Genomic DNA, 20,875 nt, shown 5'->3' on the forward strand with positions numbered 1-20,875 from the left:
AGAATCAGGTACTTTCAACATTGTTGGAGGGGCCGGAATAGTGGGCTCTAACCTGAACACTCAGGAATGATTTCCAGAAGAATTCTGAACTGACCCTGGTGGCACTACCCCCTCTGAAACCATCCCTTGAGCTATCAGTTTAAAACCACTGTATCTGCAGTGCAGAGATCACAAAATCAGAATTGAGCCACGACTGCCATTGTCACCACTGTCTTTGCCTTCTGCCACCCAGAAGCTAGAGAATGGATTATGGGAAGCTGCTGCAGAAAACAAAGAACCAGAAACAACCAGAGGCAGGAAACAGCCTCGCTCTCATACCCTACCTTCCAGATATCATGGTATAACTGAGAGGTGGAATCCTATTCACTTCCAGAACCCTAGCTGCAAGGGATTCTGGGAAACGCGGTTTTTCCTTTTCCAACCTCTCCAGCCAAAAATGAGATGACATGGGAGCCTGAAGGAGCCCGTTCTCAGTGCCCACCACACCACTTGGGGAAAACTCAGCCAGGTGGAAGAAATTGTACAAGATTGCAGGACACCATACATGTCGTGGACTCCAAAGGGTACAGCAGTTCTGAGATGGGCAGCACACGCTTTGGCCTCCCAGAGCAGTAAGCTAACATGTGCACATTTAAGAGGGCTAGCCCCCTGTACCAGCTCACTCCCCCCTCCCGTGCACCTCAGGGGACAGGGTTGAGTCCATCCACATGTACTCACAGGTAAAACAGAGGCTCAGAAATAACCCGCCCGACAGCACATGGCAGTAAAGGGCAGAGCTGGCAGAAGAACCAGGCTGCTTGAGAGCAGAGCTCTTTGGCTGGGTGTGAAGAGAGAGAAGGAAACAGAGTTGATGGGGCGGGGGAGGGCGGGCACAGAGGGGTAGGAGGGGGCTGAAAGAAGAGCCTCCAGGTGAGGATCCCAGCACGAACAGACACACTGAATGGTCTGGACATAGTGAACGAGGCCCACTGTGAGCAGGAGGTGTGGTGGCAGTGGGCATTCTGAGGAGGAGGGCAGACCAGGTAAGGCCATGTTTGGGAGGAGGCTTCCTGCGCACACACTGTGAGGGATGCTCAGTGGGCACAGAGGGAAGGGGAGCTGCAGGGCCCGCACAGAGGCTGGAGCCCATAGGAAAAGGGGCCGGAAGGGGGAGGCAGGCACTGGTGAGGGAAAGAGCAGGGCCGAGGCCGAAGGGGAAAGCTGAGGCTCAGGTAAGCACTAGAGCCTGGAGGGTTCCTCGCCCAGCTGGGAGCTGTTTTCTCCACCACTAAGTAAACATAATATCTGGGCTGGAGAACAGCCACTGTATTCAGGAACTGGGGGTTCCCACCTCACTCCTCCTCCAGAAAGTCTGCTTAGATTACCTCCACCTGGCGCTCCTAGAGCCAGGGCCTGTGGCATGGGTGGATGGCCTGCACAGTTGCCCAGGCTCCCGGCTCAGAAGAAGGCCCCCATGTTTGGTTTAATGCTCTGCTGTCTCCATCTGGAAATGCTCAATGATTTTTTAACCAGGGGCTCTGGCTTTTCATTCTGCACTGGTCCCAGCAAACTATGAAGTTAGTCCCACCCAGAATGAAGACTAATTTAAGGAAGGTGTCATGCACGACTCCTGGGGACGGGCAGCAGGAAGCTCCCTCTGGGCCTTTTTCAGGGAGGGTGGGTGGAAGACCTCAAAAGGAATTCCTCCCGCTCTTTGGATTTACTGTCTATCCCAGATTCCTGCACCTCACACACTAAAGACCCATTCCTTTATATACCTGTGTGATTTCCCCACAGCCTGGGCCCACTCTAAGCTCAGAGAAGCAGGGTCTTTGTCATCCATCTGTTCAGTGCCTGTCGCCCCTGCCCCTCCCCCCCCAGTCCCCTCTGACTCCACAAAGGGCCATGCACACAATGGGTGCTCCGTGGGGCTTGCTGAGGTGATCGGAAGGCCAGGCTGGGATCCCGGGTGCACAGACAGGCCATCTCCCACGGTCCTCTTCAGCAGCCTAGGCAGGAGCACAGGAGGGGAAGAAGGCAGGGGGAGAGTGTGTGTGTGTGTGTGTGTGTGTGTGTGTGTGTGTGTGTGAAGGAGGAGGTGCATAAAACAGAAACAAATAAAGAGTTCAAATGTGAAACGATTAAAAAAAATAAATCGAAGGGAGTGAGATAAGGCAGTGGAGCCTCTGCTCCCTAGTTAACATTCATTGGATTGAATAATCAGGCTTCATTATCTCAAATTGTCTGCATATTTGCCCTCAAAATGCTAATTTACAGTTGGCTGGGAGCAGTCTCGGCCTATTTTGACTAAAATATTATTTCACTTTATTGAGCATTGTTCTTAGCTGTCGGGCATCTTGCTTTGCGAGGGGAAGGAGGGGAAGAAATAGAGGGAGAGAGGAAAACATTTTCCATCAAAGCTCTGCCCCGCTCGAGTCTGATTATGGGTTCCCTGTTTTGCGTAGAAATGGCATTTCTAAGCCTCCAAGTAAAATTAGAGTCTTTATCATTTTCTTTTAGGGGACAGACAGTTTATCATTAATCTCAGAGAAGGAAATAGAAATAATTTTTTTGTTTGTTTTACTGAAGGGGTGAAAAATCTTGCTTCGCTCCCTCCTCCCTCCTCGGCGCTAAGGCTGTCAGCTTGTCCTCCTCCACTTTCCTCTCACCTCCAAAGGCCCGAATTCTCTGCCTCTTGCCCTTCTCTGTCCTCCAGGCCCCAATAACCAAAACAATAGTCACAGGCTACTATTCTCATCAGCTCTGGAGTTTGGCCAGAGTTTCCCAGAATCTCAGCCCTGAAAGTCTATAGATGTCAGCTCCAAATTTAATCCTAGATTTGAGTTAGAAAGGCATAGCCTTCCTTGGAGCTAAAAGTCCATAACAGTCCTTTCAAGTCTTTGTTCACACATGAGCACAGTGTTCCAGAGGGCAAGATGGGACTCTGGGCTGGGTTTTCTGTCTGGGCGTAGGCTGTCCTGAGCCATCCACCTTCTTCACCCCCACCCCACCTCCAATGTCCCTGTGAATGGGGACAGGACTAGTGTGACCCTCATCTGGTCAGCCCCAGGCCGGGCTAGTTATGTCTGTGTCAAAGTCATGGGGAAAAGAACCTTAAAGTCATTTTATCCCAACCCCCTGAACTGGATGACAGAAATGAGACCAGAAAGAAGTTAGTAGTCAGGGGTGACAAATCTAGTTCTGGGTCATCTTGGTGACTCAGTTTACTGTTGGGAGGCTTCTCTCTTCTACCAGACTCCTTTCTGAATGCTCTTTTTGGTCAGCCATCTTGCTACTTTCTTTTGTAGTCTCCTCCCTGTCATAGGTCTTCCATGGGCAATGAATGGCCATTCTGGCGCTCTGTGGAGCAGTAAGTACCTGGATTGCTGGTACCTTCTGCCCTGCCTTCACTGTGAAGACTAGCCCAGAAGAGAGTATGCCCAGGCAGCTGGCCTCCAGCTATCCTGCTGCAAAGCCATCCCCACCCCAGTCAGTCAGGCTTTCCCTCCCCTCCAAAGCCCAGAGGACATCTTCTTTGCTCCAGAAGAAGCAGAAGTTGCAGGTTCCCAGGCCAAGCCCCAGGGTCACCGTGTATGGTTGGGCAGGTTGTACATGGCACAAGGGTACATGGTCAGGTGGGCAGTGGGGCTGAGATCCTGCTCTTGCTTTCTTCACTGAGTCCTGTGCCCAGCAGGGCATGGAGCCACCTCTGCATGGAAGGATGCCAATAGGGCTACCCATCCAGAGCTGGCTCACGTCTCTGCCCTGCCTGCCCAACCATCTGAGTGCAGCCTTCTCCTAGCACTTTCTCCTTCTGAATTGTGCTGAGACTGAATGTGTGGCCTGGATTAAGATCCAGACTTGACATGTACTGTCCACTTCACTGCCCAGCACCTGTGTGGTGCAGGGGCCTTGCCCTCTGTATTCAATAGAGTTGAGACTTCAGGCGCTGCCTCTGTCCACTCACTGAAGCCAGTGCCTGTCCTCGCTAGGGTTTCCATGCACCCTGGTCATGTCAGTTACTGCTGTCCTTCAGCTTCCTGACCTCCTGAGTCACTGGACCCCCAGCCCTCCCGGGTATGTCTCCCTAGCCAGCCCAGGCACAGGGGCAGCAGCCTCTGCCCAGGCATAAGGTAACTAACTGGTCAGGGGATATCATCAGGCATTTTACACAGAAGTTTCCGGAAGGCAGCATCACAATACAGCCTACAGGCACGACAGCCACCCACATGCACACAGAGCAGACACTACACACAGACTTCCCAGCCAGCACTGCACACGCTCTGCAGACACACCCCACAGATACCACTTACCCTCACCCTTAGCAAACACTACAAACACACAGACAGAACCCAAGAGATACTACTTACACGCCCACACTCAGCAGACACACACACACACACACACAGCCAACACCCCCCCACACCAACCTACACTCAGATCCAACAGAATCCACACACACCCTCCACTGACACCACACACACACGTCCCCAGGCACACACACACATTCGTACACAGCAGACACCACACACGCACCCCTAGCAGATATCACATACACGCCCACCCATTCGCGCGTGCTCTATCACATTCCCTGCAGTTGGTGGCCATGCACCTGGTATGACAGGAGAAAGCTGAGGCCCCCCAGCCCCACCTACACAAATGAGGCAGTACTACACCCTCGTAATATGCCTGATGCAATTATTCAACACCAGGTAGAGATTCCCCTGCTCCTGGGACGCAGGCTCCGGGCTTCAGCCCAGCTCTGTCACTGTAGAGACATGTGACCTTGATCACCCTCGCCTCAACCAGAAATAAGGCGTGAGGACTTGTCCAGTCTTCGGATGGGTAGGAGGGCCCCAGGTGCTCACCATGTCACATACACTGAGTGCCACCCTGGGCGGAGTACTGCAGGCCACATAAGGAATTCCAGGCCAGCCTTGCGCCCTGTCCTCAGGGAGTCAGTGTCTGGCTAGAGAGAGAAGCAGGGCTTAGTAACAGAGGATGTGAGAACAAACACACCAGTTGTGCAAATTCACGCTCAGGCAGAAGGCCTGAGGATTAAATGGGGTTCAAGGTAAAGCAAGCAAGCTCAGGGTGGCCACTGCGGCTGGCCATGTCCAGAGGGAAAATTTCACACTTAGGGCGAGGAATATGGAAGATTCTGGGTCATTTATTCAATCATCAGCAATATTTTTGTTTGGCACACACTAGACTGCCTGGGCACTGTCTCAGAGGGGTGAGATCCCCATCTTGGGCAGCTCTATCCCAGCTGGGAGATAGCCGGAGCCAACCAGGTGAAGAGTGAGGATGATGTCAAGGTGGTGCCTGGCTAGGAGGCAAATTAGCAGGTGATAGGCAGTGACTGGGGCTCCCTGTGGCTGGGGGGAGTGCTCCCTTAGGGCAATGAGGGAAGGCTAGAGATCAGGGTAAGGCAAGGAGGCGCTCCCTCCAGGGTGCTGACCCTGCCTTTGCACAATGTTGAAAGGGAGCACCTACTTAAATTTGTGCCCTCTGGGGTGCCTCACCTCCCTCACCCTGGTCGCAGCTCTGTACAAGGGTGTTAAGAGTAGGGGAGGCCTGTAGGCATGAGGTGCTAGGTCACTGTCTGGCCCTCTTCACCTGCTTTCTCTCCTCCATTGCTGCTTTTGTGTCCATTCCTGCAGCCTTCTACTTACCCCAGCCCAGCATCTGCCCCCAGCGCTGGCTTTCCTTCTCTGGGCCTCAGGGTGTGGGAGGAGGCCCTGCTCCCTGGACCCCATCCCCACCAAAGGGCTACAGCAACAAGGCTTGCCAGGACACAGAGAAGCCAAGCTTCCAACTGTCTGCTAGACCCAGACAGGGGCCTAGACCAGAAGGTCAAGCCTCAGGTTTCCTGGCCTGGGGTGGATGTTCTAGGAGAGAAAGAGGTGCATCCTGGAGGCCTGCATGGGAGGCTGGAAAGTGAAAGGGAAGAAAACTCTCCCCAGCTGAGAACAGTCCTGTCCCTGTGAGGCCATCTCTCAGGCTTCAGTGGGTTTGCCCCCAAAGGCTCCCATATGACCCTATTTCTCTCTTCCACTGCACTGGCGTTTTCAGGGACTTCAGAATAGGCGAATGGGAGAGGTGTTTTTCCGCTTGGAGCGCTCAGGACTCCATTCATCTCTACCACCAGGTTCAGTGACTGAACGTTGGAAGGAGGCCCCTGCAAGACCGCCACCCCCCCCCCCCCGCACCTGGGGGCAACCCACAGGAAGCGGGCCCTGGCCACCCGCAGAAGCACTGGGAGCCTGACAGTGGTTTGGGGTGCATAGGGACCTGTCAACCCCCAGCTCCACAGTCAGCTCTCGGGGGATCAAGTCCAGCCAGGCCCCTGCGGATCCTCCCTTACCATGCTTCGGACAGCGTGGTCTGGAGGGGAGGGGGGGTTTCACCTCCCCAGACTGGGGTGTGCCTGGGCAAGGTTGAGGCTGATCCTCTCCTCTCTCCACCTCACTCTCCCCTATCCACCCCCGCAACCTCAATGCCCTTTCCAGGGACATTCTCCGCCTCCGAGTCCAGACAGCCCCGCTGGAGAGTGAGGCCGCGGGGAGTGAGGGGCGGGAGGCTGGTCCTGCCGCCTCCTAGGCCCGGGGTGCGGAGCGGGGGCGCTCCTCCCGGGACTGGGCTGAGCCCGCGGCTACTGCGCTAATCAATGGGCCGCAGCGGGCGGGAGGGGCCGGGCAGGAGGATTAGGGGCGGAGAAGGGCAATTACCCCCGACAGGCCGCGCTCCCGCTTTCCTCCCGCGGAGCGACTCAAATGCCACATTTCGGATGCAGCGCCGCGCTCGGCCTGTTTGCTCGGGGAGCCGGGGCCCCGGGGCAGGAAACCAACTCGCAAGTGTATCGGAGATTAGGGCCTGCGGCGGCGGGGGCGGACGCTGGACAAACACGCGGCCGCAGCCTCAATCCCCCGCGCTCGATTCAGCCCGCGGCGGCGCGGGTCCGGCCGTGACTCTGCCGCTTGCGGCTGGGCGGAGGGGCGGGGCGGGGTGGGGGTCTGGGGGAGCCCGGGCCCCCTCCCCCGCCGACCGGGACCTCTGCGCCCCGCCCAGGAGAGGCTTGGCAGCCAGGGCCGCCAGCAGGAGGGGGCCGCTCCGAGGAGACAGGCACCCGGAGACGGAGCAAAGCATTTTTTAATTCTTCCAGTGTTAGGAATTTTGCACCCTTTCCTTGAGCGCACACGTGGAGGACCAACTCCCGGAAAACTGGCTTGGAACAAAAGGTCACGGGGCGAGAAGGGAGAGAAAGAGGGTACGGGAGAGAGAGCAGGCCCGGAGAGGGGTCACGAGGCAAGAAAAGGGCAGAGGAAGGGGAAGAGGAAAGGGGAGTGGAGGAAGGAACCCTAGGCACCAACACCCTGACCCTCCCTGATTTGCCTCCCAGGGCTGGTACTAACCCTCGCGTCTCCCGCACCCCTAGTTCACCGTCTGCCAGGTGAGGTGAGGAACCTCAGGTTGGGTTTGGAGAAGGAAAAAGAGCCAAAGGTGGAGTTGTGAAGACGAGAGTGATGGGCCCCTCACCCGGGGGGCTGGCAGCTTTGCGGCTGCGCCAGTAGTTCCAGGGCGGAGCACCCCGGGCCAGCGCAGTGGGGGAGGCACCCCGGTCCATAGGACACCCCCACACCAGCCTCTGCCACATCCCCAGCTAAAGCTTCTCCTGCCCTGCGCACCCAACTTACCTTCAATCCCTGCTCCTTCCTGTTTCCGGACCTTTGCTCAAGCTTCTCAGAGCGTCCAAATCCTGCTCATTTACCAAGGTGCATGTATGTTTCAACCACTTCCTCCAGAAAGCCCCCAGGGTTTCTCCAGCTCAGAGACCCTTTGAACCAATTCAGCATCTGATTTGGTCTTAGGATCCCTCTGTGAAGGGCCTTAGCCATCTGTCTTCACCTTCGAAGACAGGTTATATGTTCCTTTGGAACTGGGAGGTATGGCCAAGCATAGAATTTCCCTCCACCTCCGGACAGATGCTAGAGTTTGAAAAAAGCAGTGGACTGGTCCCTGAGGCATCTGTGCCGACATGGCCCCTTTCCCTCAAGAGTAACACGGTTCCCCCTCCCAGGGACCCTCACTGGTGCCTCACTCCAATAACTAGACCCTCTGCTCTAACCCCACCCCTTGGAAGGTAAAGCCGCTTTAGAATCACTGCTCTTGTTGGAGCTATGAAGTCCTTTCTCATGCCATTGATATTTTTGAATTCAACAAACAAATCCTCTTCCCTGACCTGTGGGCCCTCCTTCCTCTTCACCCTCCCCCAAGGTTCCTTAGCGAGGGGCCGGGACCTCCAGAAGTGACCAAGTCAGGCAACCATCAGTTCCAAGAGTTGAAGGGTTCCAGCCTCACCTCCAGGGAGGTTGTGGCGAAACCCATCAGGAACTCGGCCGCACTGTGGGTGGACACACGGACCAGATAATCAGCTTGTGGAGCACAGTGCAGCATCAGCCAACATTCACACGAGTGTCTCTCTCATCCTAGAAAGTGCTCATTTAAGAATCTCTCCTAAAGAGTAACTTGCAGGGAGCACAGTGCCTGTAAGAATACTTGTCATGAGGAGAAATGGAAAAACAACTTAAGGTCCATCAGTGGTGGGCTGGCTCAGTTAAGTGTATCAGTGCGCTGTACAACCAGTATTAAAAGTAGGGCAGAGCTGAACTACCTGGGTGGCTCAGTCCATTGAGCAACCAACTCTTGATTCAGCGTAGGTCATGATCTCAGGCTCATGAGATCGAGCACAGCATCAGCCTTTTCATTGGGTGTGGAGCCTACTTAGGATTCTCTCTCTCCTTCTCTCTCTACCCCTCCCCCTGCATTCTCTATCATGAATAAATAAATAAATAAGGCAAAGAGATAATATGGACTCTCAGTATGTCCAATGTCTAAGTAAGAAATAAAGCAAGTTAAAGAACAGTGCTATTGTTTGAGTCAATTATTTTTGTAAAGATCATTGTAATAAATATGTGTGTTAGTGTATGTATAGAATAGAAATAAATGTGAAAAGTGCCGTTCACGGTGACTATTTTGTTAAGCAATTATGGGAGGGCTTTCATTTTCTTAACGGTAATTTCAGTATTGCTTTATTTTTATGCCTCATGTATATATTAGTTTTAGAATCAGAAAAGGACCTACACTGTCAGGACAGAAGGACCTTGAATAATTGAGGTTGGCAAATGTTGTGATCTGGGAGCAGAAGAATGGGTCCCCTATACAAGCACTGCTACTTCCCAGCTGGGGTAGGGGTAGGGTCGCTTTCCTTGTTCCCACCTCTCCAAGGTCTGGAGAGGAATCAGAGGAAAAATGAAGTATTTTTCCTTTTGACATTTGGGGATCTCCTGCAGTTGACTCTACATTATACTCTTTCGCCTGGGAGGTGGAAAATGCTTGTTTTTCCCCAGGGTTAGAAAGTGTTGACGCCATCAGCCCGAGAGCAACGTTGGTGGGCACCCACACAGCATCCCTTCTTCCTTCCCTACCCCACCCGTGCTCTACAGCCCCTTGGGACACAGTGTTGCGCCCCTCCTCCTCCTCGGCTCGGGCTTCATTACCTGGAGCTTCTGAGGTGCCTGCAGACCAAACTGATCTTAAAGCTTAAGCTCCCATATAAAGGGCCTTGCTGCCTCCCGCGCTGCCCGGGCTGCCCAGACACCAGGGATTGGGGTGCCACCGGCAGCCCAATTCCTGGCCGGCCGCATCACACGGTATGCGCGCGCCCCCTGGTGTCTGCCTGGAGAGACGACACTTTCCGTCTGCCCAGCCCTTCAGTACGTAGGTTCCAGGAGCCCCCTAGCCCTGGTGTGTTCTCACAGCCTCCCTGGGACGGTGCCCAGGAGGGACACGTACTTAAAAAGCAAAATGCTGCCTCCATGAATGGGATAATCACCCCCTGAGGCTATCATCTCACTTCACAAGGGGCCTAAGTGGCTTTCCTGGGTCTTGTCACACAGCAAGTTAGATATAGGACCTGCCCAGAGCCTAGGTTTCCTGACAGCAAGTCCAGGCCCCTACAAACCCCTGCCAGAACAGGAGCTCTACCGAGCCTGAGAAAACTGGGTCCTGCCTCCCAGGAACCTCTAGCCCCAGAGCAGGTACAAGCCTGACTCTATGCTCAGCACAAACAGCCCAGTGGCCAGCATCATTCACCTATCTGTTCTGTCTCTGGGCCAAGCCAGTCCAGACAGTGAGCACAGACAGGACCCTCTGCAGCACCAAGTCCAGGTGTGGTTCCAGCCAGCGGAAACGCCAGCCCAGGAAAGCTCTAGTTGCACCCTCACCCCCAAGGCTGAGGCTGTGAGTTCCCTGAGGAAGAAGGGACAGGGTCAAGGCCAGAGGAACTTAGAGGCAGGAAAGAATGCCCTTCTCCTTGGCCATGTACTACCTGTATCCTGTGGATAAGTGACTTACCCTCCTTTCTGAGCCTTGCATTCCTTATTTGTAAAGAAGTATTAATTTTCTGTGGGTTGTGACGAGGATTCCCTGCTATGATTTCGCCATACCCAGCAGACAGCAGATGCTCATTACATCCCTGAAGCCTCTCCAGTGAGTCCCCAGAGTGACCCAAGTGTGACCAGTAGCCCAAAACCACAGGTGCAGTCTTTTGCGGGACTGTCTGAATAACCAAAAACTGGACACAACACAAATGTCCTTCAACAGTATAATGGGTACATTGTAGCATATTCATCTTTGGAGTACTCTACAGCAACCAAGAGTAATAAACCAGGGCTACATATACAAAGCTTGCAAACAGTGCTGTGTGAAAGAGGCAAGCTGAAGAATGATGCAGGACAGTACGATGCCACAGTATCTCAAGTTTAGAAGCATGCAGAACACCTCATGCTATAATATGTTGCTTATAGATAAGAAACTATGGAGAAATTGTATGAAACCATGACTGGAAATGATAACCCCAAAGTTGAATGATCATTAACTCCAGTGATTTGGACTGGAGAGAGGCTAGAAGGGTTTTGCGTATGCATCTGTAATGTGCTTTAAAGAATAAAAACTTGGGGCACCCGGGGGGCTCAGTCGTTAGGTGTCTGCCTTCATCTCAGGTCATGATTCTGGGGTCCTGGGATCGAGCCCCATTTCAGGCTCTCTGCTCCACGGGGAGCCTCTTCTCCCTCTCCCACTCCCCCTGCTTATGTTCCCTCTCTCGCTGTGTCTCTCTCTGTTAAATAAATAAATAACATTTTTTAAAAAAGAAAAGGCTCCAGGGCGCCTGGGTGGCTCAGTGGGTTAAAGCCTCTGCCTTTGGCTCAGGTCATGATCCCAGGGTCCTAGGATCGAGCCCCACATCAGGCTCTCTGCTCAGCGGGGAGCCTGCTTCCCCTCTCTCTGCCTGCCTCTCTGCCTACTTGTGATCACTGTCTATCAAATAAATAAAATCTTTTTTTAAAAAAGAAAGAAAGAAAGAAAGAAAAGGCTCCTATATAAAGAGCCTGAAATAAGCACGGCAAAAGATACAGTCAATAGAGTTGGATGGTGGCCTCTTAGGTATTTATTGTGTTTTCATCTATAATTTTCTTAGTGTTTGAAATGTTTGATTAGAATTTTGTAAACGGAGGGGAGGAAAACAACTGCTTACCTAAAAATAAGACCTCCAACACCTGTTTTCAGGAGCTCAGCCTGCTCCTCTCCCCGCCTGCCCAACCTCCTCCATCTTTCATCTCATGCACTGGTGTTTTTCTTTTCCACTAGAATCCACATGCACATGACCCTCAAATCTATGTCCAGCCCAGACACCTTCTCGCATCCAACATCTTGTCTGGTGTCTCCACTGGGAGGCTGTTCAGACACCTCATCTTTAAGACATCCAAAACTCCCCCCCTCCAGTTGCTGGTTGCCCTCTGCTGTAAAGACGTGTGGAGAGAAAATATACCTCCAAGTGTCTTGTTGAGACTTTTGAACACTGATGATAAGGAAATCATCCTCTAAGCTTTTCAACAACAGAGAAGGTTTTCCACAGATAAAAATTAACCTAACAATAGACTTTCATTCACAATGTGAAATTCTAGAAAACAAGTATTAGGAACAATGAAACTTCTGCACATACAGCACTGAAGAGAGACCTTTAAAATAGTTTTGAGTAGAAAAAGAAGAGAAGGAAGGAAGGAAGGAATTTATACACAATACTCTATATAAATTTAAAACCTATATACAAAACCACCCTACATGTTTTACATGGATCCATAAATAATAAAAAACAGCAAATACATGAGAGAGAGGCTAACTGGGGTCGCAGGGGAACTGGCAAGAGGATGAGGATAAAGAGGAAAAGACAGACAAAAAGAGGAGTGGGGTCTAGTATGGACCTCTGAGGGCAATGATTATGAACGGTTGGAAAGCCAGCTCTGCTTCTGAGGTCTAAAAGCAAAAAACAATCATTAAAAAATAATTTTTTAAAAATTACATTAAATGCATAAAAAAGACTGAGAGTCGGTGGATTAAGTGATGATTCAGAGAGATGGCAGGGAGAGCTTATAAGAACTTGGATTCAGGTATGATTTTTGCTTAGAAAAGTGGTAAGTTTGAAGTGATATGTGATGTATTTGGCCCAAATCAATCCCTACCCAGAATTCCCTAGAAAAAAGCCAACACCCTGGTGATCTTGAACCAGAAACGCAAGCTCATGACAGCTTATCTGGCTCCTTTTTTTTTTTTTAATATTTTATTTATTTGAGAGAGAAAGATAGCAAAAGAGAGAGCATGAGCAGAGCAGGGTGGGGGGGGGGTGGCAGAGGAGCAGAGGGAGAGGGACAAGAAAGAAGACCCCACAGGTCCGAGCACAGAGCCCCATTCCACGACCCCGAGATCATGATCCCAGTGGAAATCAAGAGTCAGATGCTTAAGCAACTGAGCCACCCAGGCACCCCTACCTGGCTCTTTAGGAGCCGGGAGAGGAGCACCTATCCAAAGGGGAAGACACTAACCGGGCTGATGAGCTGTTTCCTGCCCGCTCACATCTCCTCCCTGCTACACACACCTATGCATGCGCAAGCCCCTGTTCTATGCCAGGAGCTGTATCTTTATTACTTATTTTCAATTTCACTGAGTCCAACAAGGTCGGCTATACTAGGTAAAGCTAACATCAGTTACATTCATTCATTTGGTTTATTCATTTAACAAATATTTGTGGGCTGATCATTCTGGGCCAAGCTCAGTTCCAGGCACAAAGAGAAAAAGCAGTAAACAAAGCAGGTAATCTCTGTTCTTGGAGAGCTTTTGTTTTTGTTGAGAGATATAATAAAAATAAATAAGTTAGTAAAATACAGGTATGTTGGATGCTGATAAGTACTACAAAGAAAAATTAAGCAGAAAGAGGAAATAAGGAATATAGGACAAGGCAGAGAGGGTCAGGTCAAGGAAGACCTCATTAAAAAGGTAACATTTCAGCAGGGACCTTAAGAAGATGGGGAATGCGCCCTACAGATATCTGGAGGACAAGTGTTCCAGGCAGAGAGAACAGAAGTGCAAAGACCCTGAGGCAGGAGTAGATTTGTCCAAGGGAAAGCCAGAGGCCAGTGTGGCTGGATCAGAGTGTGTGTGCATATGGGGAGGCAGGTGTTGAAGAGTACTGGATGAGTTTAGAGAAATAAGCATTGTCAAGGGCCTTGTCAGCCCCTACCTGGAATGATTTGGGAAGTCACTGGAGGATACTGAGCAAAGAAGTAACATGCTCTAACCCCATTTGCCAGAACCACCCTGAATGCTGGGTTGAAGGCTGGAGAGGGGCAAGAATGGGAGCAAGGGAACAGATAGGTAGGTACTGTAGTGATCCTAGCAAGAGACAAGAAGCTTGGCCCACTGTAGAATCAGTGTGGGTGGCTGGGTGAAGTCAGATTCCGGGTACATCTGGAAGGAAGTCTTACGAAAACTATGCTGATGGACTGGATGTGAGGACGAGAGAAAGACTAGGTCCAAGGATGACTTCATTTTTTGGCCTGAGCATCTAGAAGGATGAAGTTGCCGTTTTCAGAGATGGGGAAAGCCACAAAGGGAGCAGGATGAGAACAGATGAGGAGGCATGAGGCTCCCCAATCACCCACTCTGGGACTGTGCACATGCCAGATGTAAGCCTAGGTCTGTCTGTCTTGCAAGACCTTTCTTCTTTTTCACATCCCTCCGCCTCCCAGGAGAAAAGGCAAAGCCAGCAGGGTCATTGTCCTTGCCTCCTCTGCCTTCCCCCAGGTCAGCATATTCTGGGGAAATCACGCCTTGGAACTCTGGCGTTAGTTTTTAACCTGCTGTGGTCTGTAAGTTGGCTGCATCGTCAAAAGATTCATCCATTTAGTGAACAAGCATTATGACCTGTCATTGTTCTTAGGCCACAGGTCTAGCCTGCCAGTGCCTCCTGTCACAGCTCTCCCATCCTGAGAAAGAGTCAGGCCATGGGATGGATTTGGGGATCACCTGTCGCATAGCTAACCACTCCAAAACTTGGTGGTTTAAAACAACAACTACTATATTTGCTCACAACTCTGGGCTTCAGGAATTTGGGCAGAGCTCAGCTGGGATGTTCTGCTCCGTGTGGTGTCAGCTAGGATTTCTTAGGAGGTTGCAATCAGGCTGGCTCCACAACCCTGGGACCTAGGCCACTGCACCGGGCCCCACACTCAGAGAGGCCCTGCAGTTGATCTAATGCTCTGCTGTTGCTATTCCTGAAATTCATAATCATTTTTGAACAAGGGACCCTATGTCTTCACTTTACAGTGGGCCTCACAAATTCTGTAGCTGGTTTGGGTTGCTGTCAGATGCCTGGGACTAGAGCATTCTGGATAGCTTCATTCACAAATCTAGGGTTTTGGCAGGGTGGGCTGGAAGGCTGGAGCCTCTCTACATGGCTAGTCTGGCCTCTTCGGTGGAAGCTGGATCCCAAGAGTGAGCATCCCGAAAGGCAAAGGGAAAACTTCAGATCATAAGGTCCAGCCTCAGGAGTTCCACAGTCACTTTCTCCATGTTCTATAGGGCGAAAAAAGTCAGAGGGCTAGCCTCGGTCCAAGAAGAGTGGCTGGGGACATAGCAAGGCCTCCTTGTAACAGACTGTGTGGGAGGAAAGTATTATTACACCCACCTTCAGGAATGTGCCCTACCATAGGACATGTGGGTCCTGTCTGCCCAACAGGACAGAAAAGGATGTGTCTGCTGCTATTGCTCCTGCCCTCTCCCTCTACCACACTCCCAACTGGAGCCAGCTGAACTGGTTTGTCTTAGATAGGGTCTGGGATCTGTTCGGTCCACTTAGACCCTAAAAATGACTAGAGCACTGACCTCGGCCAGAGAGTCTGGGATGCCTGTTGATTACTCACCAAGTGAGGTAGTGGGGAAAGGGTGGGCCGGGTGAACAGGTGCGGGAAGCTTGGGTTCATGGTTCTACCCCCTTCCCTCGGAGCAATGAGGACAGTTGGAATGAGGAGTCCAAAGCAGGTACAGAGCCTTGCTACTCAAAGTATGGTCCCCAGACCGGCAGCATTAGCATCACCTGGGGGTGTGTTAGAAACGCAGAAGCTAAAGAACCAACCCAGGCCTACTGAGTGGGATCTACAATTGAACAAGATCCCAAGGTGATCCATATGCATGTGAAGGTTTGAGAAGCTGGGAGACTCTGGAACAACGGTTCTCACCTTGGCTGTACAGTTGGAATCACCGAGGAAGGTTTTATCAGTCCCAATGGCCTGGCCACGCCCCAGACCAACTAAATCAGCGTCTCAAGGTGGAACCTGCATTAGGATGTTTTGCTCTTCACTAGACAGTCCCCACAGGGGAGTGAGGAAGCCAGACTCCAAGCCCTTCCTGAGTCAGACCTCCGCCATGGCTCTTCTCTGGAAAGCAAGAAGGCAGGACTGAGCTTCCTGAGAGGCCCAACCCTCCCTCTCCTCACCAGAAGCTGTAGACATTCGTTTTCCCAGATTATACTCCAGACCCTGCTGGCTCTGGGTTCCTCCCATGTCCCCCTTCCCACGCCTACCCCTACGTGTGAAGCCAGGACTCCGAAGAGCAGCTCCCCATGTAAGCGCGAACTGCAAACAAATCAGCCTGGACACCAACAAGGGCATTTCCTAACAGGAACCTCAGCTCAGTGCTGAATAAACAGGCAGCCAGAGTCCCCACCCCCCTCCTAGACTTCCCGCTGACAGCAAGGCCTGGCCTCTGCACCTGGCCTGGACCTCGAGCTTTCCCAGGACCTCAGTGCTCCCTCCCATCCAGTTCTCTCCCAACCTGTTCCCAACCTGGACTCAACCTACCCAGCCTTAGTAGGGCATGGCAAAGGCTTGGGGACAATCCCAGAAACCCACCTGTGTGGATGAGGGGAGATCTGGGCTGGTGTGCAGAGCCTTGACAAGTCTGTTTTCTCCCTGCCCAACACCACCCCACATCTACCTGCAAGATTCATACACCCCAGCACCATCAGCATCACTGTCATCTCCATTTTCCTTTCTTCTGAGCACAGAAACCTCTCTCTAGATGGTTCTTTCATCCTCTGCCCTGTCCAGCTGCATCTGCTTACAAGACACTTGGAGAGGTCACACACACTATAATCCAATTCTTTTTATGTCTTTCCCTTTCAACAATGCCCCTGAGTTTCTGCAAGCTCCAACTGGGTTCTAATGCCCGTGATGCAGAAAGGCACTAAAGACATAGGGGGTGACTTTTAAAAAAAGAACCAACAACTTTTTTTGGTGTGGGAAGTTCAATCAGTTATGACAGTTAAAGCAAGGTGGTCCTTAAAAGGATTTACCCTCCTTCATACACACTCTTCTACTACAATGCCATCCCCCATTCATCCCAAAGGGAAAAAAATCTTGCCCCAAGGGCTGTGGGCAAGTAACGGATGTCAACTCAATGAAATTCCATTTCAACCATTTACACTGACCCCCTCATCGTGGAATTTAGAGTCAGATGGACCTGGGTTTGAGTTCAGGCAGTTCACCAGCTGTAAAGCAGACCACCTAGCTCTCCAAGATGCAGTTTCCTCCTTGTAAAGTGGGAGTAACAGCATACTTCGGGGATCAAGAAGGCACCATCAGGATGCACCCCCCCCCCCGAGTCTGGGGTAGGACAAGATTTGATAGAGGACCATCCCTCTTTCTTGGCCATTTCTTCAGAAACTGGAGGAATAAGGAAGACACAGAATTCAGCTCAGCAAGTAGGTTTGTGCCTAGGCACTGTGGCAGGCATGGCTGCTGGCCAGAACGAGAGTTAAGGTGCTGACTTGGGTCTTGGGTTGTCAAAGGGGCTTGGGGTCGCATGAGCTGGAAACTGAGTCCTGGACCCAGTTTTCCCTTTTGTGCACATCACTCCCCAACCAGTTGGGTCTCAATGTCCTTCCTTTTCAGTACAAGAAAGGGCTTTGACTAGTTTGCTGCTGAGGGCCCAACCAGCTCTAAAGTACTCTAAAGTGGGTAGAAAACATCCTAGTGTCATTGCATGAGGATTGTTTGCCCCAGTCCTCCTCTCTTCTCTCTGAGCATTCCTTCTTCCCTCTGCCTTTACCCATTCTTAAAGCTGGGAGGCCCCTAGAGGCCCCTACTGGCTAGCCCTTCTCTCTTCTCTCCCAGCACGTTCTGTCTGCTTCATCTCACCTACTCCTTGCTTTCATAAGCTTCCCTCTCTTTGAAGGTTATCTGCAGAGGAAAGTGCCCTCCAAGGAGCCCTCCTGGATCTCTGAAGTTGTAACTACTTTCTGTCCTTCCTGCTCCCATAGAACTGCCCCTTCAGTCTGACGGTTGTGAATCTCCCCGCACCCGCCCCCACCAGCGTGAGATGGTGAGTTCCTACTGGGAAGAAGCTGTATTCTTCTTTCCTTTGTACCCAGCATAAACCCAGCACAATAAATGGGCCTCAAACAAACAGATGTTTGTTAACTTCAGTCTAATTGAAGAGCCTAGGATTTCAGAGAAAGTCTTAAAAGCAGCATATATAAGAAAAAGTTAGGCAACAGTAGGTAACTGCAAAGTGCGATGTGTGTTGTCTGCATAGAGAGAGCCGCCCCTGTGTCCCTGCACATTCCGGGAAGAGAGGAACAAACAACCTTGTTTGCTCTTGGCCTGTCAGGTGCAAGGGGATGCAGGAGGGGCAGAAGAGGGGAACAACAGGTGTGGGCTGGAGCTGAGGCATCGGGGCAGCGGGAGGGGGTGTGGGGTTTCCCTACGGTAGCCCCAGGCCCTCTCATCCTGCAGGCTGGGCTTCCCTTGAGGCCTGATTATTATTACATTGCATTTTAGCTCAAAAGACCTGTGCTTACCCCACTTCGCACCTTTCTCCTAGATGCAAAGCCCCTCTTTGGAAAGAGGAGAGAGCAAGAGAGATGAAGAGACACCCCGCAGAGGAGAGGGCAGAAAAGAGAAAGGGACAAGAATTCTCAAGGGTGCTGGGAGAAAGGGCAGCAGAGGGGCCCCCACAATGCATCTTCTCCAACTTCCTGGGTCCCTGTGGCTCTGGGACCCCAACTAGGTCTCAGAATGTCGGTGTCCACAGGGGGGCTTCTTCCTTCAATCCAGAGAAAGAAACCTGTTCTCTACCTAAGTGGCATAATCCAAGGGCCAAGTCTAGCGGTCAGGAAACATCAGCAATTCGTGTTATCCTTTTCCCTCCTTTCCCTCCTTCTACACTTCAAACCTACAGGCAAGTATAGAGAATAATAAAAAGAATATCCATATGCCCACACTACATACTACATCAAACAGCTACACTACAGCAGTTTTAAGGAATACAATGTCACAGGGGTGCCTGGATGGCTCAGTTAAGTGTCTGACTCGATCTCAGCTCAGGTCTTGATCTCAGAGTCATGAGTTCAAGCCCTGAGTTGGGCTCCAGACTGGGCAGAGTGCCTACAAGGAAGGAAGGGAGAGAGAGAGAGAGAGGGAGCGAGGGAGGGAGGAAGAAAGGGAAAAAGGAAAAGAAAAGAAATAAACTGTAACAGAAAATGGGCAGCCTATAGGCCCTCCCTAGTCCTGTTCCCTTCGTCCTCCCCAGAGCTCATCCTTATTTTATTTTTTTAGATTTTTATTTATTTGAGAGACAGAGACAGTGAGAGAGGGAGAGCACATGCAAGGAGCAGCCGGCAGAGGGAGAAGCAGACTCTCCTCGGAGCAGGGAGCCTGATGCGGGGCTCCATGCCAGCACCCTGGGATCCTGACCTGAGCCTAAGGCAGATGCCCAGCTGACTGAGCCACCCAGGTGCCCTCCATCCTCATTTTAATTGCCATAGTTTTCCTGCTCAATAATGTCTTTATGTTTATACCACATGTTTATGCCTTAGATTATACATGTTTTAACCTTTTTATAAAGAGTGTAGTGGCTTTGTAGTCAACTTGGCTAAGCTAGGACTACATTTCCCAGAATCTCCTTTCCTGCATGGTTCCGGGCTAGGGCTGGCCACAGGAGAAATCTGCGTGATACTTGGCAACAGCAGTGAAGCAGCAGCTGCCTCTCTACACTGTGGAAGGCAGGCCCTGGGCTGGCTCACGCATTATGACAGATTTGCTGGCTCACCTTGCTGATGGGGGAGGTGGGGAGAAACAGACGGGCACAAAGCTCTTTTATTTCCCACAGAGCCTCAGCAGCTTCCCCAACTCCTGAGCTAGGTGTGGATTTAGTTCTAAAACAAAGGACCAGATTCTCTCGCAGGTCACCTGCACTCATAGAGTCAAAGGCTTACAGTCGGGGCGAGAGTGAGGCAGTTTCCAGTTTGTACTTGCTCCCCTCCTGCACATACATCTTTCCTTCCCAGCTGCCTGTCCCTGTCCCCAGCCCCAAAGAAAGAAGTAACAATCCTATATACAGACTATATAACCAGCTCCCATAATTGGGAAATTCCCATGAGAAAGTCCTTCTTCTTTGTCATTCCCTGTAGTCCAGCTTCTCAGATTGTAACCTGACTAATACAGAACATGTTAGCAGACATGGTTTCCAAGAAGATCAGAACCTTAGTGAGTGATGCCTTCTCTAAATTTGGTCGGGATTATAAAATTGATTCTGTGATCTAAATAGATTTAAAGGCATAAGTGAGGGCACCTAGGGCGCTCAGTCGTTAAGCGTCTGCCTTCGGCTCAGGTCACGATCCCAGAATCCTGGGATGGAGCACCGCATCAGATTCCCTGCTCAGCGGGGAGCCTGCTTCTCCCTCTCCAGCTGCACCTCCCCCTTGTTCGTGCTCACTCTCTCCTTCTCTCAAAATAAATAAATAAATAAAATCTTTAAAAAAAAAAAAAAAAAAAGAAGGCATATATGACCCTTACCAAGGATTACCAAGGGTTACCAAGGGTACAGGGATCACTGGTACTCTGTGTCCTAGAACAGGACAAGAAGTTTCTTTACGTGATCACCTGTAGACAATTGTAATTTGGTGCCTATGGAAGTCAGTGTTTTGACTGACTATTTGCTTGAATATAATTAGAATTAAGATTGGTAGATTGTTAAAATGCCCTGAAGAATTTGGGGAAAGAATATGTTGAGTCAGGGCTTTAAATTCCCATCTCAAGGTTCATGTGAGGGACCTGAAAGTTTCTATGGCTGACCAAAGAATTCCTTTCACAGCAAATGAAGAGCAGCAATGGGCCAAGCTCGTGAAATTTACTGATCTTACCATGTTCCCCGTCACCCTGAAGCAGCTGGCCTGAGGGAACAGTAAAACGGCCTTCTGAAGCCTCAGTTACGGTAGCACCTGGGTGGCAACACCTTGTAGGGCTTGGGTAATGTCCTTCAGGATGCAAGATGTTCTCTAGATCAGCAACTGACCTATGTTGCTGTTTCTCCCAAAGCAGGGATCCGTGGGTCAGAAAACAAGAGGTTAGAAATGAGAACACTGTGGGGTGCCTGGGTGGCTCAATCGGTTAGGTATCTGCCTTCGGCTCAGGTCATGATTCCAGAGTCCTGGGATCCAGCC

At 51.1% G+C, this 20,875-nt stretch overlaps 1 long non-coding RNA gene across 2 annotated transcripts in view; it reads right to left on the reverse strand.

Moving 5' to 3' along the window:
- The window catches only part of LOC116595752, a 48,986-nt gene that overhangs the window by 10,483 nt on the left and 17,628 nt on the right, over nucleotides 1-20,875 (reverse strand). Inside the window, exon 2 of one of the 2 annotated variants that reach the window (XR_004287851.1) lies at nucleotides 15,612-15,809. The exons of the other annotated variant lie outside the window; for it this stretch is intronic. This is a non-coding gene — a long non-coding RNA (uncharacterized LOC116595752). The remainder of the gene's footprint in view (nucleotides 1-15,611; nucleotides 15,810-20,875) is intronic. 2 annotated transcript variants of the gene reach the window in all.

This window comes from Mustela erminea, chromosome 7 (genome assembly GCF_009829155.1).
Source record: "Mustela erminea isolate mMusErm1 chromosome 7, mMusErm1.Pri, whole genome shotgun sequence".
NCBI lineage: Eukaryota > Metazoa > Chordata > Mammalia > Carnivora > Mustelidae > Mustela > Mustela erminea.